Consider the following 16,129-nt stretch of genomic DNA (forward strand, 5'->3'; position numbering starts at 1 on the left):
GTGGAACTAGAGCAAAAGAATGTGGAAAGGGGTTGGGGAAGGATAAAGAAAAACAGGTAACAGCGAGAAAACACAGTGATATTTTATTCAAGTATCTCATATTAAAACAAGGCAACAATTACCATTACCAACCGAACTGTCAAATAGATATTACAGGAAAATGGTGATTTTAAAAAAAAAAAAAATATATATATATATGTATTTCCTTTAAAATGGGTTATTTCAGTGGAGAGGTAAAATGATACACAGGAGATACATCTGACACAAGCTCTTATTTCCTTATGTCTGCGTTTTGTTTTGATTTTTGGAGAAATGATGTACTTAACATCCTGTTTGCAGACTGTTCCACTCCGGACACAATTTTAAAATGCAACCGCACCAGTGATCTACATCCCCCGTTTACTTTTTGGCAAATAAGTGCGCCACTCACGTTAAGCTTACCGTTAACTGCGAACTGTTAACATGTCTTAGTGCGGTTTCAGTGTTCCTGTGGCAAGGCTAAACAGCATTTAGAAAACAATGATATCCCCAGGCCCGCACCGTAGTTTCTGAAGCACAGATTAAGCACGGTATTCTGCTCAATGAGCTCATCACTGTTAAGTAACTCATCAGAAAATAAAGAGGGAATTATCAAATGGGAATTGCCAAGTAATTAGTTCTCTGAAGCAGATGACATACAACTGTTAAAGGGAGGGGCTTCCCTGTTAGTCATATGTCAGACTAGAGCCTACTAATCTGTAAATAAAAATGCATTACATATGATTAGCACTATGGGTTTTTAACCACTAGTGGTACGGGGAGGATTAACTCGCAACTTTTTCCAGTGTGATAAGGCACGGAGATTTTTTTCTCTTGCACACAATGAATTTTCACTGTTCTGGATCACTCTGCTCTCAGACCACCTGAGGAAAGCTACAGCTGCAGCCTAGTACCAGAGCTGAAGTGCTCTGGGGCTAAGGAAGAGGACCAACGCTTTTACTATCATAGTAACCAGGAAAGGCACTCCCCACTCAGCTGCTACACGTGATGCTGAAAAGGAACGGCACCAGTGAGGAAATACTCTCTGGCGCAAAAATCCTGAGTGCAATAAAGAAGGATTAAGCCTGCTTTTTGTAATTATCCTTCTCCGTTAAAGCCTGATTTTCTTTCAAGGAGCTAGTCTCACAGCAATGTGAAATTTGCAGAACTACAAGGGCCTTCATGCGTGGGTACCTGACAAACAAAAAAGGTGGTAACAGTCACAACCACACTCCGATACGAGTGAGAAACACTTAAACTTTTGTCCTTTTTACAGACTGAAGAGTGACTCAATAAATCCTTAAGTCGGGGTTTCAGCTAGTCTCAACACGGGCCGATCACTAGAAAATAAAGAAGGAATTATCAAACCGGGGGGTTGCCTCCATCACCACAAGAAGCCTCCCAGATTGAAATCCAGATGCTGCCTGGATTTGGGCTAGCTTTAAACCACAGGCATGGCAAAATCCAGCAGGCAGCCCCTACCCAACTCACACAGCCAAGGGAGAGGAAAGGAGGAGGGCATGCACAGACGCCGAGGCACATGCAAAACTACCCATCAGTGATGGTAATCTCAGCGTTGTGGCCCTCAGCCCTTCAAAGTGCTCTGTCTCTCCACCACTTAGTCTCGCACCCAGAAGACCACGCTGAGGCAATGCTGGCAAGCCACAACACGGGACAGATCCTCCACAGTCCCTTACTCCAGTTGCAGGCACACCTCTTTAAAAGCACGTGCTGGAAGGTGAATCAAGCCTCAGGTCTCAGCTTATATCACGTTACGTACGTGAGCCCACTGCTTTTATCTAGGCAGATCACTACACCCAGCTCCATTTAGACTTCAGACCGTGTTGCAAAACCTTCAATCAATCTGACATCAGGCTAGCAGCATCTGCCGAGGGAACAGCAGAGCAGAACCATGAAAGGTCACCGCTGAGGTGACGGGGCAGGGCTGAGGAGGCGGCGGAGACTCATTTCTGAGATCGTCCCCTGCATTCACATCTTTTCATTTAATTTACCAGAGCGTTATTCACTCACACACAAAACAAACAATTAAAAAAAATTAAAATGATTTCTAATTACTCTCCAATTATACCTAGTTCACGTCTTCGTTTCACTTGTGCTCTTAATATGCTCAAAATCTCCACTGCCTGCCCCTGCCTTCTTTTAGCCCTACAGCCATTGTAGGCCTTGATAAACAGTGTAAGAGGGAAGAAATAAGATCAGCTATGATAAAAGAACGCCGATACGGCAATCAAAAAATTGCCTTTGAACACACTAATATAGAGACAGATTACCTCTCTTTACAGTAGTACAAAATATTTTAAAAGGATAGATTGCTGTTCATTTGCAGAGAACAGCAGCCAGAAGCCTACATAAAGCAGAACTTCTGCCTTATGTAAAAAATAAGCCACATGCAGTAGTGCACAGCTATACTTGTGGAAAATTCAGCAAAAAAAAAAAATCTTACAAACAGGCTGTGGCTGTAAATTCAACCCGATACTATAATATGATTCATAGATATCAAGTGACTCGAGAGTGGAAAAGATTAAAAAGAACTCTTTAGCTGTTAAGATGTCCAGTGTCTCATGCAAAATCCTCTCAGCACAACCATTTAAAAGAAAGCATTGAGTTATTTGCCTGCATGGAAGGATGGAAGGAGGCTGTGCATGCTCCAAACAAATAACAATAACTCTGTTTTTTAGCTCAGGCTAAAATTAACTGAAGGCAGGATTGGAAAAAAAAAAAAAAGCCATATCTCAACGTATGTAATCTTATTTTTACTAAGCCCAATGTCCTCAAACAGGCAAAATGCTCAGCAGACTCTGCAAGGAAGCTGCTGGAGCTGGAGTGGTGGGCACACCTGAAGCTCACACACCAGAGCAGCTTTCCTCCCAGCAGGCAGGCGACTCCTCGTGTGAGTAAAGCTATGAAATACACACCTGGGGACGCCAGGCCCAAAGCTGTGTTTCCCAGGTCTGATACTGGATGCGATCAGTGGAACGTGCCCGATGCTCAGTCCCTCTGACAGATGCTGTGGTAATAACTCAGGTCTGCATAAAATGGAGCGGGCTGCTGTCACCTTTACCCCTGAAACAAACGCGAGCGCCGGAAAAGATGCTGTGCTGTAGCATACAGTGCTCGATCTCGATCTGTGAAACCTATTTGTGGCTGCTCACTGTGCTGCTCCGGGTCACGTTTGTTTCACGTGTTACTACTTTGAGCTCCCTTCTGTTAAATCAAGTGACAGAGATAACGCCTGCAAGCAGGCAGTTGCTATCTCAGGAACTTGTACTTTACTTATTTATACAGTGGGCCTGATTTTGATCATTCCCTAGAGAAAAGAAGAACTAACAAGGCCAACAGAGAGGTACCCCAAACTCAGTGACTGAAACGGCATGTCCAAGAACAAGAAAAGCAGCAGCAGTAAACCTGATCGAAGGCCCACAAAAACAATGCTATACTTCAAACTGCACCGGTACAGGAAAAAAAAAAAAAAAAAAAAAGCAGTATAGTCCTGTATTCCTGTCATGCCTGTAACTGAGCCAACGACAGCAGCCTTAACTGGGTTATTTTTTTTTTAAATGCAAAATGTTCGTAACATATATTCTTTTTTATGCAATCACAGGAAACGCTAGATGCTAAAATACTCGAGGTGACTTAGTGATAGGTTGTGGGTAGCACAATGTGATAATTCACAGGATTTGACCAATATACTCTAAGTGATTACTTCTAGTTAAGAGACAGAAGCCTTTCCTGTAGTAATTGTTGCTGTAAATAAATACAATTTCATGCAACCTAAGCCAATTCTGAAAAAATAAAAAAAAAATAAAAAATGAAATGCGTTGTGGAAATGTTCATGTCATAACAAAAAGCTTCCTTCTATTTGATCTCCCAAGCCAAGAGCTGCTACCAAGTCAGTTTTCTTCCAAAACCGAAAGATGAAATGTGTCAGCGCACGGGCACTTTGTCTGGCTTTTCAGTCTCCAGAAATTCATATCGCTCCAAAGAGGTATATTGGTTACAATCCACCCCCACCACTCAGGCTCATTTGTAAACCCTAAGAGGCATGTCTTTACTTGTAACTGCTTGCTTAGACAACTTCCCTTCAGAGCACAGCACCCTGCCCCACAGCCACAATAAAATGTAAATTACGTGCCACACACTTCTCTCTGACACGCTATATACATTAAAAAGTTATTCTGCAATGAAGACTTTCTGGTCAGCCCCTCACAAATACAATGCTATAGTGATTGAATTTTCTGGCTATGCATAGGAAAAAAAAAAAAAACAAAAAAAAACAACACATCCAGAATTTCTGCAAGTAACCACTACATTTCAATTTCCTTTATGTAAAGATACCAGCAATTTTCTTACGACCTTATATCTTTTTTTTTTTTTTTTTTAAAGCATTAGCAGTATTGCCAATCCCAAGCACTCAAAAATCATAAAACAGGTCCAAAAAAATCAGGCTGGCTTAATGACAATCAGATTAAAGAAATAAAATAAAAATTTATGTTCTTTTTATTGGCAGTATGATTGTTGAGCCTTGAGAATTGGTTCTTTCAAGGTATTCTCCCCAGCCATATGGGAAGGAGGGGGAGAGGAAAGGAAGAGGAGAGGGAGCAGAGACTGATAGATGTACGTGGCTATATTCTGTCTGGTTCCAGGATTTCAGGGCAACATTATCAGAAGAAATGCAAACATACCTCACACTAGTGTAAAAGACACCCAGGCATGTCATGGGTGACTAGCTATCCTGGCAAGTATCCTCATGCCATGCACAGTTTAGCACGTGAGAAAACCAGGATGCTGGAAAAGTCCAACAGGCTGCAAGCAACGAGAACCACTAAAAATGTTCATAAAAGCGCAGGAAGGATTTATATAATTACACACGTAGCATTTTACAACAACAACAAAAAAATAAAAATCAAGGACTGTAAACTTTTCCATTCATACTACAATCTTTTAGCAACTGAGCATACTCTGACTGGAGGTGAACATGAAACCACTCATCTGGAACCCAGCGCCCTGTAAGTCACCGAACTGAGTCACCAGAGTTAATGGAATTTTTTCTGACGAGAGTTTCTCAAGGACCTCTACTGCCAGGCAAGGGAAGTACAAACATTTCATGGGAAGGTAATCACAGACACCACACCGCTCAGGTGTCTGCGTTGACCAGAACCCAGAGCAGACAGCGTGCAGCTTGTTAGAGGAAATAAAAGGTGTTATTTTCTCACCTTATTGACAGTGCATCTCTGTATGGCGAAAACAAAAGCGAAGGTGGTCACTGTGCTACAGGGGTCAGCAGTAAATTCACAGCTTGTATTGCTTGCCCGTCTGGCTTGGCCTGCGACGTGACTCTTGATCCAGATGCTGAGGAGGTGGAAACCAACATGAAAAGAAACAGAAACACAATTAAGAATCGAGCAATTTACGAGACGCTAAGTCACCCTAAGGAAGACGGAGAGAGGCTGCTTTTGCTATTACTCAAGCACAAATAAAACTATAGATTGACTCCCGCAGCCAGAGCACATACAGGAGAGAACGTAGCCCATTTAGTCAGACTGAGTGCTCTTTCCCTAAATGTGATCTTAATGAGGTGAAGAATCATAAGCCAGTTGAGAGGACTGTCACTGCTGCCAACAAAACACATCTTGTTCGAGGAGGGGCATCATCCAGAAAACCTACTCCTGCAACTACTACAATCAGATGAAAAACAACCAGCTTTGGGTGTGTGGCATTACCTTGCGCCCCGTTTTGTCAACATAACACTGGCATGCTAGAGGCGACACATTTTACCCCAAGTGCCCAAATAATATGATGAAAGGAAAACACTACCAGTGTGGTTCTTTTTTTTTTTTTTCTATTTCTGAATTTTTCTTCAGTAAAATTACAAAGAGCCAGCATTGAATTTCTGCTGACATCACATATTAAACAAAATACATTTTGTTGTGTTTTTTTTTTCACTTGGAATCTCACCAAGTATTTTTATCACTCTTGGGACAATAAAAGGATTTAGTGAGACCGTTTCTCCCTCACTGAGAAGCATTTTTGTTGTTTCAGTTTATGAGCATACTTACTCGTTCCTATTTATGGAAGGATTTACACACATACTTAACTCCAGATAGGTTCTTTAATCAATCCTCATTCAGCACAACCCTCGCTGGGACACGTACTAAAGTAACTTTGCAGACTGGGGCTGATACACGCACACAGATTTGCATGTTTTAGAGCCGACCCAGACTACAGCTCGGGGAGGGGGGAGCACCAAGCACTACACTCTCAGTGTATGTGCGGAGATCAAAAAGGAACTAAGGTCATCGATTCAGTTTTCGTCTTTTCACAAAAGTCTGGAGTCTGCAAAGTTTCTTACATTTAAAAACATGAGTCATGGACCAGCTAAGCCAAAACCGAGCTAAAATCCTCAACTCACAAAGAACGTGAACCACTGTACAAGACGTGCACATGACCTCAGATTCCAAAATACAGGGCCTTTGTCCAAGCACCTACTTATTTATTTATCTCACTTAAGAGACCGGCAGAAAAGTACGGCGAAATGAGGAGGTCAGGATTTTCAGCTTGCAAAGCTTAGGCTTTGAGAAGCATGCAAGTTCCTACGCAGAAGTCACTGAATACAGCAGGCCATTCCCCTGAACTATGTACCTGCGCCAAGCCTGCCGTACCTCTATTCCTTGTGCTAATTATATTTTCATTTGCTAACGCAGCGGTGCTTACGGTAGCCTCCGCGGAGCCCTCCGTTTAAGCCTGTTATCTGAACTCGGTGACTCGTACACAGTGTGCCTGCACTGCCTCCCAAACCTGCACTCACCGCGAACCTGGCTGCCTGGCCCGAGACTGCCCCGCCGGCCGCCTGCTCTCGAGCGAGCTGCCTCCCACACGCATTTCCTTTGAGCCCTGCGATACTTCTTCATCGCGTTTCCCCCTTCAATTAGCACACCACAACAAAAGCAACTGCACTGCCTGAGCAATGACAATGACAATGACAGTCCTGGCTGCCACACGCACCAGGACGGGCCGCCCAACTTCAGCGAGGGGGGAAATCAGGCCTTTAGTTTGCTTTACTGCAATTATTTTCAAATTCTGGTGTTTAAAGCATTAGTTGCTTTTCAGGTGACTGCATTTAATGCCTATTTTCTTAATTAACGTGAAACTAGGCCACTGGATCTATTACATAAAAAAAAAAAAAAATTGTTAAATGAAATTCCAGGTCTCTCGTAAGAGTATCTTAAAATAAGACTAGCTTTTTCAGCCTTTCCAAATAAATCAAATCAGGCCAGGAGGGCAAGAGAGAAGAGCTGCACTGTTTATTTTCAAAAAAGTCTTTTAAACTGTGTATATATGGCCTTTTTGAAAATAATTACTTTCTAATGCTCTTAGTCACACAGGTAATTTGTCTTACAATAAAATATGTATGAGCAGCACGAGGCAGGCAGCGGCTCACGCTACAGGAGCCGAGCTGCGTGCGATTATTTCACTTTCTGCAGGCTCTTCTATTTCCAGCCACCCCCTCGGCACGGTGGCCCGTCGCGGAGGCGGCCGTGCCGAGGGGAGGATATTCCTTCCCAGCACCGAGGGCAAGCCAGTCAAAGGCTGCTCTTTGCTAGATGAAGCTGCCTGCCCCTGCTCTCGCCCCTCCGAGGAGAAATGCCTCCGGGCTGAGACCTGCCAGCTCACTGCACCGGGACTGCCGGCCACCGCAGGAGCCGAGCCGCCGGCGGGCGTTCCTCCTTCGTCCTCCGAGTGCGCCGCTGCAAGCCCGGCGCTGTTAAAAATACCTGCTTCGGCGAGATGGCTCTGGGCAGCGTCACGCTCCTGCCTGGCACTACGAGCTGCGGGCGCCGGTGATTTCTCATCACCGAGACACGAAATCCTCCGGGCCAAGCTCCGTAGCAGCAGGAGTAAATGCACAGGAGATCAGTGGCTGGGAGAGAGGTGCTCGCCGCTTCGGCACGTGGCTGCAGCAGCTCCTTCGTCAGGCAAAAATCCTATTAAAGCCCACAGTGCTTTTTGCCGTAAAAAGGGAGAGAGAAAATCATGGCTGTACGCGGCAGCTCACTTTCTGGGCTCTGCTACTCTACTACATGCCTGGATTAAGTCCAATAAATGGAGTTATTCTAGATATACACCCGTGTAAGTGGCTCACAAGCCAGTCCACTGGAGTCGCTCCAGGCTTACGGCATTAGAGCAGAGCGCCAAATTTGGTGCCTTAAAAAAATTATACCTGCATTTGTGCAAGGGTGGCTCAAAAGAGCCCTAGCACCGAGGAGGAAGACAGACAGACATTCCTCGGTTAAACACATTTTTTAAGAGCAGTACGCAGCTCTAAGCTAATTAGACTGCCTATTTTTTCAAGGTATTGCAAACTTTGGGGCAGAAAGTCTCCTGTCCTACTGCTATAATATTTAGATGAGGAAAAAAAAAAAAAAAAGGAAAAAAAATCAGAATATTGGAAAGGAATTACTTGCTGATAAGATTGGTTTAAATACAGTATACTCCTTGGGAGTTTTAATCATGAGCAAAATGATATTTCACCTAAAATATAAAAGGGCCCTGTGCTCTCTGAGAAGCACAGGGAGACCCAGCAGCTGTGAGTGCTGCCAGAGGTAGCTGGTATCACCGATTTTAATGTCAGAGGGCAGAATGTGCTCGGCACCTTGCACGTGAGCGCCCAACTCCAAGGCTATGGCCTAAAAACCCGGCGCCTGGCTGGGAGCTGCCACAGCCCTCCGCCCGGCTGCAGCCACCGAACGGTTAAAAGAGCCAGCCGCCGAGAAAGGGAAACTCCGAGGAAAGTTTTACGCCAGCTTTTATAAGCGAGGTGCATTCTTGCAGAGCACCACACCTTTGTTAATTCGCAAGAGGGTTCAGCTGACTTGATAAGCACGCCACACGCCGCCTGATGCGCCCGATACCACCGGGTCGGCGGGGAACAGCCTTCCCCGAGAAGTTCAGCCACGGGGAAGCGATCAGATCGCCGGCATCCTTCGATTTTCCGCAAGAGCACGCCGAGGCGGCCGCGCAGGGCTGGAGGTAGCCCGGGCACACGCCACGCACGCACACCTGAATGGCCGAGGAATCCTGTCTGTTACCATGGCAGCCTGATCTAATTACACGACTGATCAGGGCTGGAGTAAGCGCGCTCGCAAGCCTGCACCGCTGACATGTAGCTGCATGATGAGACAGACAGACAGACGGACGGACGGACGGATGGATGGATGGGTGTGGAGGAGCAGCTCCCAGCCTCTGCGGCATGCGAGCTGCCTGCAGCCACTGGGCCGCTCGTACCCACACACCAGGGGCGATGAGGCACGGTTACAACTTACTACAACCCTGCAGCATCTCCGAAACCGCTGCGCCTTCCCCGGCCATCCTCAGTTTGCCTCTCCCCCATTCATCGCCCTCGCCGGGGAGCCGAGCCGCCTGCGCCAGCCGAGCAGCAAGGGATGGAGGCGAAGCCTGGATTTTCCTCTAGTGGGAGGCTTCGCTCGAAACTGAAATTAAAAGTCCTTGACTTCCCAGCCTGTAAGCAGAGCCGCTCACTACGCCTGACCACATCTGACACGTCGAAGTAACCCTTCCTGCACAAAGCGCCCAGCCCCGAGCGCTAAAGGTTAACGTGTAACCTGCCTGGCGAAACGCGAATTTCCCTGCCACACGAAACGGAGGAGGTCTCCAAGCAAAGGTCACGGACCTGCACAATTCCCCAGCCGCACAAAGAAAAGGCTGGCCAGGGCGAACGTTTCGCGGCCCCGAGCCTCCCCGGCTGGGCAGGGGAGGAAGGACCCGAATTTTGCCCGATCCCAGCCCGAGCTGAGGGATGCTGCTCGGAGGAGTCCCTATTACACGGCATACGGTAAACAAAATAAAAATAGCCCGTCGCTCTTGTTATCTGCACAGTGCATTATATAACGGGCTTCCGACTTGTTTTCTTTGCTATTATTACTCTCCAGCAATTCCTCCTCTTCAGGAGCGGGCAGATCGCTCCCGATCCCGTCATTTTTATTATTATTATCGCTATCGCTGTTACGGCAGGGGCCGGCGCCTCGCAGCGCGCTGTAATTCCCACTTTAATCTCCCGAGGAAGCACCCACACGGCACGGACGGAAAGGGAGGGGGGAAGGGGGTCATTTATTCCTCTTCTCCCGGCGAATTACCCCCCTTTTATCCTCAAAATAATAATAATAAAAACGGAAGGGAGAGGTGCCACCCCAACCCAGCGCGGCGCCGGGGACGAGCCCGAGCCCGGGACCTGCGGGCGGGGGGCGGAGGGGGGCGGCCTCCCCATGCCCCCCGTGTCCCCCTGCCCCATGTCCCTCTGTCCCCGTGTCCCCCTGTCCCTCTGTCCCCTTGTCCCCCTGTCCCCGCCCCGCTCCCCCCGGCCGGCGGTACCGGGTGGCGTCCAGCAGCCGGCCTGGGCCCGGGGCGAAGCGGCTCGGGGCTGCCTCCGGGCACATCCCCGGCCCAGCGCCGCCTCCTCCTCCTCCTCCTCCTCCTCCTCCTCCTCCTCGGCCGCCTCCTCGCTTCATTCACCCTCCGGCAGCCGCCCAGCCCCGTACTACGTACGCCGGGAGGCGGCCGCCGGCCCTGCCGGCACCCGGCCCGCCCGCCGGGCCCGCACGGCCACCCCCTCCGGGCTGTGTGTGTGTGTGTGTGTGTGTGTGTGCGCCCCTGGCACACTCGTGTACACACACACACACACACACACACACATACAGTGTCGCCACCCCGTGTCACACACACACACACAGCCCGTGTCACCACCACCACCACACACACACAAACACACACCCCGAGGCCGCCGCCGCTCGCAAAATGTCCACCCTCCCCGCGGCCACCGGCACCCCTCCGCAATCCTCCTCCTCCTCCTCCTCCTCCTGCTGCTTCCTCACCCTCCGGGAGGAGGAAGAGGAGGAGGAGGAGGAAGAGGAGGACCCCCCCCCCCCCCCCGTCTCGCCACCCCTCGGCCATTTCGCGGCCCCCGCCCGGCCGCAGCGAGCTGCCCCCCCCCCTTCCCCCGGTGCAGAGCAGCCCCCCAAAATCCCCGTCCCTGTGTTTTTCCAGCCGCCTAAACAAGGGCAGGAACCCGGGGGGGGCAGGCAGAAAGCAGAGGAGGAAGAAAAAGGCACTTACTGTAAAGTGTCAGTGGAGGTGGGGCTGGCGGGGGGGTCAGACAGAGGCTCGCACACAAATCTCTTCCTAGCTTCCAGAGGGCTTGGGGCTGATTTTTCTCTTTTTTTTTTTTTTTTTTTTTTTTTTTGGGGGTGGGGGTGGGGGTGTTGTTTGTTTTGCTCCTTCCCCCTGCAGTGACACGGGTCCGGGATGTCTCCGGCGCTGTAGTAGCAATGATGTCTGCGGTGCAGCGCCCGCTCCCTCTCCGCTCTCCAGTATGTAAATGTGTAAGAGCAGCCAAATATGGAGCAGTTGGCTGCCTCTGCAACAGCTCAAGGATCCGACTTCATGCAAAAGAGGGGGGGGAAGGGAGGAGGAGGAGGAGGAGGAGGAGGAGGCAAGGCAACACTCTGGCAGGCGGCCAGGCGAGCCGCACAGCTTATTGCATACGCGCAGCACCGCTGGGCCCAGCCGGCCTTAACCCTTTATGGGGCCACCCCAGGGGCTGTGGGGACCCGTGGTGGGGGGATCCGGGGTTTGGGGGGCTCCTAAGGGGTGCCCACCCCCGGCTCTCCCCTGCCTGCAGCCCCCCAGGGTGAGGCCGGCCGACTGCCCTCCGCCACCGCCGCCGTGGGCACGCTGCGTGGCGGGGACCTGGCAGCGGTTTGCAGGGTGAAGTAAATGAGCTGGGGAGACAAAAAAAAAAAAAAAAAAAAAGAAAAGAAAAAACACAACGCTATATTGTTTAACGGGGAGGGCAGAGGCGGCTAGCGAAGCGTGCCGTCCTTCAGAAATGGCAGGGAGCGCTGGTTCGAGGGATGCGTGGAAATCGGTTGCTCGGTCGAGGCCGGTCTGCCTCTCTAGGGGAGGAAATAAAACTGTGCTGGAAGCCAGGGAATGCTCTGAAGCAGCCTCTGTGCGAGTCAGAAGAGGGTGATTTTATTTAAGATGCCATATTGCATTTCACTGTGGAGAGCTGCGACGCTTTGTAGAGCAAGAGCCCGCATCCCACTCCCGTTTTCTGAATTAGTTTTATTTATCCGGATCCTTGGCATATGCTTGAGTTGCTTTGTAGAGAGTACCTTCCACTTCATTCAGACCAAAGAGGCTCTGACTCATACCGTCACTGAACTACAAGACAGGCAGGGCTGCACCACGCATGTTTGGGTACTACCTCCCTCTGGATTCCTCAGCGCGCATTTCATCAGAATCCCCTCACGTCTCTCTCAGCTGTACGCAGACCCCTGCGAGCCTCTCCCAAACGCTCCCCCGGCAGGGAAACTTACATTTCGCTGATGCTCCCCCGCCAGCTCCTTACCCTCTTGCTTCTGTCACATGCATCTCTGCCGTGCCATAAGCTGCAGCGACTGGTGGGCAAGTAATGAGCACGGATGCAAAGTGTTGAGCAGAGAAAATCCCTCCCGCCTTCTGGTTTGGTCTTTGAGTCTTAGAAGAAATGACAAAACACCAAATTACCGAGACAGGTACATCTTGAGGAAATAAGTTATGGACAAAATGAATGGGAGGAACACAAAGGACAACGGGCTGCTCTGCTTGCATGCAACCTGACAGCAGTCTGCAAGGAAGCGTTCCCTCTGCTTTTGCATCAGAAAGGGAGGTACAGCGCTGAGAAACCCACTCCCCACCCCAAAGGCACCACAAACAAACATACCAAAGGCCCTGAGGTACACAGCTGGGTGCTGTGGGGTCACCATCCCCAGCTCACAGGCCTCAGAAAGGCTCCAGGAGCGCCGTCAGCACGCTCCATGCCGCGTGGCCACCGCTGCAGCTTGGGCCCGTTCGCCCCCACCACCACAGCGAGCTCCAAGCCACCAGATCTCCAGTGCAGATACATCTCTCATGTGTCCATAGATATTAGCATTTTAGCATTGTATCTAGCATTAGCATCTAGATGCAAAGCACCCTAGTGCTCTGCCAGAGTGCAGACGAGCAGAGTAGTCCCTTCTCCAAAGGGCTGTGCTAGCTCTCCGTAATTGCCAGAGAATTTAATAACAACACTGAAAGCTGCAGAGCTCTTGATTTAGTGTTGATTCTGTAATATAGACTGGCTTTATGAAGTTTATGGATCTTTTACCAGTGCAACTTCTGCGTCTTTAGTTCAGGTTCCCTATGAAACCCAACATCGTGTGCCACCTTAGGAGTGGTCTGGGGACAGAAGCAGCAGCAGGCCAGGATGTCTGGGCAAACGTGCCACTCAGCACTACGAGACAGCACATCCACAGCAGCGTAGCAGACAGCAAATGATCTTCACCCAGCTAATGCAAGGTTCATTGATTTAATAAAAGGAACCACGGGAGAGAGGCAGAGGCTGGAGATTACTGAAAATCAAGTGAAGGCCCTGGAGAAGCTGCAACCCCATCCTCGGGGTCCAGTTCTGCGTGCGCGGCATTCTCCCGACTGCCACCTTTTTTATTCCAGTTGTACTCCTGTTACCTCAGGAGAAAGGAATCTTTCCTTCTCAAACCTTCACCTTGCCAAGAGGTGTGGCACGCGCGGAGAAAGAGAAGCCACATTCATGCTGAAGCAAGCTTTGGGCAACTTTCCCTTCTCCAGCAGACTCATGTAAGAGGCTTGTGTATTCCTCCGTCCTGTGGCTACGGTGTAAGCCACAGGACCCACATTTTTTGCCATGCTCCAGGCTTTCGAATCTCTGCCCATATTTCTGCCTCAGAGTTGAAAAGAGACCCCTAAAATGTAAGTCAATGGTAAATTGAAGGAATATTCATTTTCCTGAGCTAGCATGGCTTTGGGAAGTGCCATAACTGCAGCCAGCCACATCAGGTTCGTGAGCCATTGCTCACCTCCCATTCGACTTGATGGATGTTGGTTGCATAAGATGATAGAGATAAGGGGACTGCACCTCCACCGACATTTCCCGACACCCGGGTTGTGCTACCACGTCTCAAGGTGTCATTGTGCCTCTGCAGTTCCCTACTGAGGGCCAACACTGGGGCTCAAAATAGTCCCTCCATGGTGAAAACCACAAAATATGGAAGCTCTGGTGAAGGCAGAGGTGAGAAACAGCACCTGAATGTGATCTTTGCTGAACAGCCGGCACAAAGGCCCTTATTGTCCATTAAGGCAGTGCAGCCTATTACCCCACAAGTGCAGAACTAAGACAGAAGAAAAAGGCATCTGTGGCAGAAAAGAGGCGTGATTACAGACCAGGGCAGTTCAGACAACGTGAATGGAGAGAGGCAGGACAGAGAGGGGCTCCAACACCTCGGTGGTGAGTGGGCCACAAGGCCTCCCACCACTCGAGATGTTTTATCTCCTGCCAGTGACCTGCTGAGACTGGTATGACTCCCAGCTGAATACCTTCCTGACCAAAAGGTAGTTATCAATTTGACATGCAAGATGCACGCTGTCTATCAGAAACCATCTTTTGATATACCAGTTGTAGTGTCATCTACATGCATGTATTAGGCAGTTAACAGCATCTGTGAAAAATGGGAAAATAAGAGGCATAAGGATGTGGATTTTTTTTAAACAGTCACATTCAGGGAAATCCAGTGATTGATGACGTATTGCGTGTGAAAAGTAATTTTACAATTATCGATTATTACAGTCTAAGTCTTCAATTTGTCATAAAATGACATTGTTGGTCTCATTACAGCCTCTAGTGGACAGTAGTAATCCACTTCACAGACCTGTCATACCGTTTGCTCAGATGACAAGCATTATCAAGGTGGAGGTTTCTCTGAAAGAGCACAAACATGCCATCATTCCCATCCCATGGGAAAAAGGATTTTTCAATGCAGTCAAAGGTTTGCTGGCATTGCTCTTAAGGTGCCCGTCTTTGTGCTTCAGGTACTAATACTGGCTTGTAAATAAACAGAGAACTACTGCTATTCATTTCACTTTCAGACAGCTTTCATAAAAACTAAATTCATCTCAAATATTTTTATAACAGAAAATATTGGTTGCCATGTTTTTGGCTTAAGTAAGATGTTTTTATTCCAACTCAGAATCTGCCGACTGTCCAATCCACCTCCTATCTATTTATAGCCTGCTAGCATTCAGATAATTTTTGCTAATGCAGTTATTTTCATTATTATTTCAGACATAGGCAGTTGATTTAAGGTATTTTAACAGCTTTAGCAAATGAGAAACTATAATTTGGATTACAGCTGGCTAATTAAGGTACGCTTTCCTCCGAGAAGCTAAACATGTACACGATCCGAACAATAACATATTTAGAATGTATTCTTTAACGTGAAGTGCCACTTGTGCGAACATAATAAGATATGACTAACATCTTTATTTTTTGTGAATTCGCTCAGAAATTAGTGTATACCCTGTCAGAACAGGGATGCTGATGAAGTTCTCCAGAATTCTTAACCGTGATTGTTTTCAGATGGAAGGAAATTAGACTGGTAGGCACGGAGAACCAATGCTGTCTCTTTAAAAGCCACAAATATCTCATGCAAATTAACATTTAGTGAAATGAGAGCAAAGCATTCATGAGGACTAAGCAAGTATGTAGTACTACACTGCGACGCAGACAACTCTACAGTCTAATATGCTGAGGTCCTTTGCAAGTGAATTCAAAGGAAAGGCTGCTGTTAACTTATTTTACCACACTGTGCCTAGGAATGGGTTGTAGGGGCACTGCACAAACCATTGTTTGCCATTCCTTATCATATAGTAATGCGATATTTATGTAAAAAGCGTGTACCTCATCATTGTCTTGTTTTTTGAAAAGAAGCACTTGAGTTGCTCTTTAAATAACAATGGCTTCAATAGCTTTAAAATAACAATAGCTCCTTAGATGCAGATCTAAAATAAGTTTGGTGGTGGTTTTTTTTTTTTTCATTTGTTTGTTTTAAACAAGGAAAGCAATTCACTACGGGATTAAAAAAAAAAGACTCCTATAAAGTCTTAAAATCAGGACTGACGTAGTCTTTTGAATATGTTGTCCGTCAGGCCATTGACTTGGAAGGAAAAGCAGCTAACCTAGCAG

At 48.0% G+C, this 16,129-nt stretch overlaps 1 protein-coding gene across 3 annotated transcripts in view; it reads right to left on the reverse strand.

Annotated features, from left to right (window-relative positions):
• Window positions 1–11,410, reverse strand: part of ATXN1 (ataxin 1) — a 189,813-nt gene extending 178,403 nt beyond the window's left edge. For 2 of the 3 annotated variants that reach the window (XM_084282300.1, XM_084282299.1), the window contains exons 1-2: window positions 11,167–11,410; window positions 5,253–5,388 (exon numbers count right to left, since the gene is read on the reverse strand). The gene's annotated coding sequence lies outside the window, so the exon portion shown is untranslated. Of the gene's footprint in view, window positions 1–5,252; window positions 5,389–10,425; window positions 10,490–11,166 lie in introns of those variants that run through there. The other variant, XM_084282301.1, reaches the window with a different exon arrangement.
• Window positions 11,411–16,129: the final 4,719 nt, after the last annotated feature.

This window comes from Netta rufina (genome assembly GCF_964035555.1).
Source record: "Netta rufina genome assembly, chromosome: 2".
In the NCBI taxonomy this organism is placed as follows: Eukaryota; Metazoa; Chordata; class Aves; order Anseriformes; family Anatidae; genus Netta; species Netta rufina.